Here is a 7,500-nt window from a genome sequence, read left to right as displayed (position 1 = left end):
ACGGGGCCCACGCCTTCACAAGAGATTGCCTCCACCTTATGCACACACTTAAAAGTATCCGGGGGTGTTTTGGAGCTTGCTCATCAGGATATATCGCCCACTCCTGCATTCTGATCACAGAGGGCCGGCTTTGGAGCGCTCCAAAACTTGTGCCATGGCCTGCTGGCTTACATTGATGGGACTCTGGGTGAGATTGTTCCTTTTGTTATCTCTACCTCCCACAGGCTGGTGTTAGACACTTGTATCTGCAGCTTCTAGGTAGGATCCCCACTTGCTTACGCCCCTATAATTCTGTTACCTACACTGCTGCTCCCACCTGTCCGAAATTTAAAGAGGACATCCTTTCTGTGCTGTCACCTGTACCTGCTTTTTATGGCTCATACCCGACGAGCCTGACCCAACAGGGTCTCCCTGCCTGAACACTTTATTTGAACTTCTACCTAAAGTATTTGGGCTCACAATTGCCTTGTAGGACACTTTTACAGCCGGCCCTGCTGTATTTATCTCCACTCACAAAATAGCAGTGCTCACGACACTACTTGTTTACTCATATGTGAAAAGTATAGGGAAATAAGATCCCACTTTAACCCCTAGTCAACTCAAAATGAGTGCAGTCTTTTGCAGGTTAGTAAATACACTTCAGCAAACAATGCAATAATACAAATGTGTGGGTGTATGTACATCAATAACAATCCCAGTCTGTGCAGTCAATCCGTACTAAACACTTCCCCTTGTGTGTAATACGTCGATCCTCTCATGCACTACTATACAGTGTAGCAAAAACAGCAGTATGCTGAACTTACATATCAGGTTCATTAGTGCTGGTGTTTGGAAGGCATGGGATTCGTTCCCTCAGTAGCAAGCGTTCCGTTGGGCTGCTTCCGCTTAGAATATTGGACTAGCTCCACCTTGCTCTCCTTCGGTAGCTCTCCTGTGTCTCACACGGACTCCTGATAGTTGCCAGATCCAAGTGAAGTGACAGACTAGGTGACCAATCCCCTGCAGGTTCCTAACCTCACACCTGCTCACTGTGGCCAGAGGATACAATGAAAACAATTGAGGAGCACTGACTGAAGGTTAGGTTAAAAAATATATTTTATTGAAAAAATCGTTAAAACAATATGCCGAAACATCTCAGCCTTTGATTCTATTTCCACATTACCCATTCAGTGTTTTACCTGGGGGGGTTTACATGACCCTATCGTTTTAACAATTTTTTTCAATAAAACATATTTTTTAACCTAACCTTCACTCGGTGCTCCTCAATTGTTTTCATTGTTTACTCATACCCTGCATATCTTAACATAGACTTGTATATCTATACTGTTGATTATCTCAATATTTATTGCTGCTGCAAATGTACTAAGAGGTTTACTGTACTGTAACTGCTTACTTTTATTTCATAAGTTTGGTGCCTTTATATTTTCCACTCACCTCCCCCGCTCCCACCCAGCTTGTCTGGGTGGGTCACTTCCCATATCCTTTTCCCCTTTCACCAGGTCATATCATCTCTTTTTCCCTGTCATCCTCATACATATATTAGTAGTGCCCATGCCAGTTTCCTCCCAGATCAGGTTCTGCCTGCCACCTGGACTTTGGGGCTGTTGTTGAGGCTCTTCCTTATCTGATGTGGCAGTAAGATGGCATGGAGGTCAGAGTGTGTGCTCAGGGCCCTCTAATTGTCTTATGAACCTGCTCATTTAGGTGTATACTTGGCTCCTCAGTGAGGTTGTGGTGTATTCCGCTGGCCTGGCTGGTCTCCTTCTCTGTTACTGAAAATGCCCCACACTGCTAGGAGGCAATCTAAAGCCCAGAACAAACCTAAGAAAACAGCCCTGGATCACTTCTCTTTACCGACTCACCAGGGGTCCACCAAGTCATTATCTAGCCAAGTTGATCATTATTCGCAGGACGAGGACTCCCAATCCAGCATTAACTCTTGTACCACATCTCCGAAATATCTCACAGAATCTACAATGCAAAAGATGTAGCAGCCCAAACTCTCTCCATAACGCATGAGATTCACTGCAGCTCTGTGGAGCTTCACAAAGATATATCGGAAATAGGAGAGCGGGTAGATGCGTTAGAGTGAAAACATGATGCTCTGTCAACTGACCATACCAGCCTCTTATCATATTCTGAATGCTTATCAGATCAAATTACTCAACTGGAGTTCAAACTAGCGGATCTGGAAGACAGGTCCGCTTTAGAGACTGTAACACCTACTGAGATCCAGGACTTTCAAGGAACTTCTGGGAACATTTGAAATGCAATCTAACACGCTGGAGAGATGCCACAGAGCTCTTAGGCCCAGATCCATAACCTCGGATAAGCCACGGGATGTGTCTGTTTTCACAGCTACAGCTTGAAAGACCGAATCCTTCTGCAAACCATCTCTATCTGAAAGATTCCATGAGATCCAACTCCTAGTCCTACAGGACCTTTCACAGCATACTCTTCAACAAAGGAGACTTTTTTCTCCAATAATTGAAGTCCTAAGACGTGAAAGTATCAAATATAGATGGGGCTTCCCAACTAAATTAAAAATCACCAAAGAAAACCAATCCCACACTTTAACCAGCCTAGGCCAAGGTTTCTCACTACTAGAATCTTGGGGCCTTCGCCCACCTACAAACTCTAATCAACTACCTCATCAGACTTGGCTCAGAGTATCTGCTCCTGAGTTGCAGGTCAAAGAGCAAAGATCAAAACGGCCAAGATAACAAGCCTTCATACAGGAAAAGGTACCTTGACATCTGTTTGACATGAACTGATCTTGTTTGATACACCTCGATCCAGGAGAGAATTTGTGACAAGACTTACCTTTAGCGTAACTTATCTCTCTCCTCCAGTTGTTCAGGTTCGCTAGCTATTTTCATATCCACTGTTTTTGGTATGTTGCAGTTATCCTCTATAATATTGAACATGACACTTTGTAACTGTTATTTATTCTCTGTTACGACATTTTGAATGTATTATTTAGCCTTGAGTTACACCACTCTGACCTTAAACCTAACTTGGTAACTCCCCCCCGAATGGCCCGCTTGCCGGGCCCTACTTGGTGGACTAATTCCACCACATTGTTCTTATTGTTCTTACATATGTCTTTTTTTAAGATGTTTCTGAAGGTATCACCTCCATTCCCTCCCCCTGCCCTTCTCCCCTTGAAACTCTTTTAAAACCCTCTCCTAGTATCCCAAGCAATGGCTAAGGAGAAAAACTTAAACTTCCTTACACATAATGTTAGGGGCCTAAATTCACCAGGTAAAAGAAGCATTTTTTTACTGTCACTCTCACATCTAAACCCAGATGTAGTCATCCTGCAGGAGACGCATTGGAAGTTAAATGATACCCCTAGACTCCTATCCAAACAATACACCACTGCCCTTGGGGGGTCCCTTTTCAACAAACTAGGGCTATTAGAGACCTTAAAGCTCATATTTGCAATTTAGAATTCAAACGCACAGAACAGCAACTATTGAAAGTCAAACAGCTGTTTTATTATAAGGGGAATAAGGCGGACACCCTGCTCCCGAATAGAATTCGTAATAAAGAAAGCTTATCCCGTATACACTCACTGAGCCACAAGGGTAAAACTACCATATTACCTAGTCGAATAAGCGACCTGTTCGCCTCTTACTATGAATCACTATAACATCCAAACCTCGGAGGCGCCTAACTCTGTACCTAGTATCGATATACAGCAAACCCTTAAGATGCTTAAACTCCCTACCCTTTCTGAGACACAACAGGACTCCCTCAGGGACCCCATCACCCTACACCAAATTAAACAAGTCATTTCACATCTCAAACCTCTTAAAGCACCAGGCCCAGATGGATTCCTGTTGCTATTTTATAAAACATACCATCTAGAAGTTACTTCACTACTTCAGCGCCTGTATCACTTAGCTGGCCTTCAGAGCTCTTTTCGCAAGGAGTTCCTGGAGGCCACCATTATCACAATCCTGAAACCAGGGAAAGACCCTGCCTTGTGCCCTAGTTATAGGCCCATATCTCTCATTAACACTGATATTAAAATGTACTCTAAAATATTAGCTAATCGTATCTCCCTTCTGCTCCCCAATCTAATTAATGATGACCAGGTTGGTTTTATCCCCAATCGTGAGGGCCCTGACAATACCAGATGCCTACTTAATATAGTATTAGAGGCTACTAGACTTAACAAACCCTTCTCGGTCGTCTCTCTTGAGGCTGAGAAGGCATTCGATCAGGTAAGGTGGGAATACCTGTGGGAGGTTTTAGGGATTTTCAATTTCCAGAAAGAATTACAAACTCAAATCCAAGCCTTGTATTCATACCCCACGGCTAGAGTTAGGGGTTTAGGATTCTACTCTGCTCCTTTTTTGCTTACAAATGGCACAAGGCAGGGTTGCCCCCTATCCCCCCTCCTGTTCGCTCTTGCGATTGAACACCTAGCCGAGCTTATTCGACTGGAGCCCTCCTTACAGGGCATCACACTACATGACACTTCACACAAAATCGCCCTCTTCGGACGATATCACAATCTTTTCCTCCTCCCCCAGGGATACTGTCCCATCCCTACTGTCCATACTAAAAAAATTCGGAGACATGTCCTTTTATAAATTGAATCCCACCAAGACAGAAATATATTCCTGGGGTTTCCCCACGGACTACATGCAAGACTTAGTACAAATGTATGACTTTACTTGGAAACAAGTAAAAAACAAGATAAGAGTGAGTGCAACAAAAATAGACTAAAAAGCTACTACCCTAAAAAACAAATAGTCCCTCTGAACTAATGTAAAATAAGAATAAGTTAAAACAGGCAGGGGAGCTACTAAGGAAATAAGTGGATTATAATGAGATAAGTATCTCTATGTTGAATAGGCTGATGATATAATAATGTTTATTATTAAGCAAGAAGTTCTATTGGCGAAATCACAGTTGACTAATGAAAAATATACAAAAGGGTAAAATAAATTGAAAAGTAGTTATTCTATAAAACACGGACAAAAGCCTTTGGTAACAATCTAGAGAGCTACTATTTTCTATACAAAATTTCTAAATCTGTTAGAAAGATGCAATAATGTGAGATGAGCGACTGATTTAATAATGTTATTGTGTAACTAATTTCTGTAGCGAATCAACAGTAAGCAGTGTAAAAGACTGAAGTTATTTATTGTAGTCTATATAGATAATCAAAAGACATAAGCGTGTACTTAAATAGTTGTTCTAATACAAATAAAAATGTTAAAAGATGTAATGCGTACATGGATTTAAATGAATTAATAGATTGAAATGAACGATACGAGTTAAAACAATAGTATCACACTGCAGTGGATAAAAAACAGAAAAAATGCTGATAAAAAACCCATTTATTTAAAAATACACATAGATCTAGTCACTTTAATATATGCAATATGCTTGGCACACCAGCGCATATTACCTAACATAGAGATATTGTCACTTCACCACACAAGCGAAGAGGGACATTTAGGAATGAGTCCCTGGTTTCTAGTATCTTAAATATAGTTTAATTACACTGGTGTTCCGTACACATTATTTTTATTGCACATCTTTTTTATATACATATTCGTTATCACGTATATAGCCATAGTCATTGGACATTTAAACTTATTTGGGCTTAATATAGAGTCCACCATGGATCGTATATTGAACAGGGTTGGTTAACTTGACGTTAGTTTGTTTACGCCATACCAACCTATCAGATTTATGGGTGTGTACCTTTATTGAGCAATGAAAATCACTATCTGTGATGCTGATGGCGGTGGATACAAAACCGGTGCGGTTCACACCCACAAAAGGAATTCACAGGAATCATGGGAAATGTTGTTCATCAACAAATAGACTCCAACCAACCGGATTCAGACTTTTAGACAAGCCCCATAGTTCTTCATTACTATTGGTGGTTTAGACATACATCACATGATTTGTTTATATAATTCCGGTTGCAACTCTCTATAAGATCACACAAAATGAGTTCACAGGAAACATGGGAAATGTAGTTTATGATTAAATGGTGGTTTTATATAATCCCGGTTGTAACTCTCTATATGATCACACAAAATGAGTTTAAAGGAATCATGGGAAATGTAGTTTATGATTAAATAGACTCCCACCAATCGGATTCAGATTTTAAGACAAGCCCCATAGTTCTTCGTTATCATTGGTGGGTCAGACATACATCACATCATCTGTTTATATAATCCCGGTTGTAACTTTCTACACGATCGCAAAAACAAGTTTGTTAATAAATCTCACGATCACCTGTGTATATATAACAAGAATAAGAGGGAATAAACAGTATATTGTTAATGAGAAATTTATCTAGCAAATAATTACTAATCACTGCAACAAGTGGGAGTGGGGGGAAAGGAAGGTTCTGATTGGTTTAATTAAAGGAAGGAAGGGGAGTGTTTATTGTGAACATGTGGTTACTTAGGCCTATTTAAGGGTGATTAAGACATAGATAGAGCATACAAGCCTGAGGAAACGGGGTCACTCCCGAGAAACGCGTCGCTTTATTTCTCTATATACCATAAGAGATTTGATTTTAACACACCAGCTGTAATGTGCTACATTACTGGCTATTTTATTTTGTATAATAAATGCTAGTTTTATGATTCACTAAGTCTGGTGTGTGCATCAATCTCTTCTAAGTAACCCAGAGGCTGTCTAGCCTATCTCCCTGTTCCAACCTCTAGGACACTATCCAGGCAAGGACTGCCTTGCAGGACATCCATCTTTCCAGGACATCACGACGGGGATTCGTTTACACAGCCAGCTGGTTTGCTGTTTAGAATACCAGCCTGCCTCTAACAGGCACAAGAGAGTGCCTTCACGTTTGTGAGTATCCTGTGTCTTGTCCAGATTTACATCTTGGTATCCATTGATCTACACATGTGGCGCCTTTGTTTCTGTTTTTTACAGTTGTCCATATAAGAAAAGTAGCTTAGGTTTTTGTAAGAGTTAGGTTTTTTTTATTTTGGGGGGTGGTTTGGGTGGTGGGTTTTACAGTTGGGCGGTCTTTGTGTTTTTTTTACAGGTAAAAGAGCTGTTTAACTTAGGGCAATATCCTACAAAAGGCCCTTTTAAGGGCTATTGGTAGTTTATTGTAGGCTAGGGTTTTTTTTATTTTGGGTGGCCTTTTTTTATTTTTTTAGGGCTATTAGATTAGGTGTAATTCTTTTTTAATTTTGATAATTTTGTTTGTTATTTTTTGTAATTTATTATTTGTTATTTTTTGTAATTTAGTATTTTATTTTTTTGTAATTAGATATTTTGTCTTGTTTACAGTAGTGTTAGGATTTTTTTAATGTGTATTTTAGTTTTCTTTAATTGGTAGTCAGTTTAATTTTAGTTTAATAGTTATATTAGTTTAATTGTTAGATTAAACTTAGTTTTTTTAATTTGGCAAATAAGTTTTAATTTAATTTAAGATAGGTAAATTGTAATTTTAATATAAAGTTAGGGGGTGTTAAGTTTATGGGTTACTAG

Source organism: Bombina bombina, chromosome 3 (genome assembly GCF_027579735.1).
Source record: "Bombina bombina isolate aBomBom1 chromosome 3, aBomBom1.pri, whole genome shotgun sequence".
Classification (NCBI taxonomy): Eukaryota; Metazoa; Chordata; class Amphibia; order Anura; family Bombinatoridae; genus Bombina; species Bombina bombina.
Note: the sequence above shows the minus strand (reverse complement) of the source record.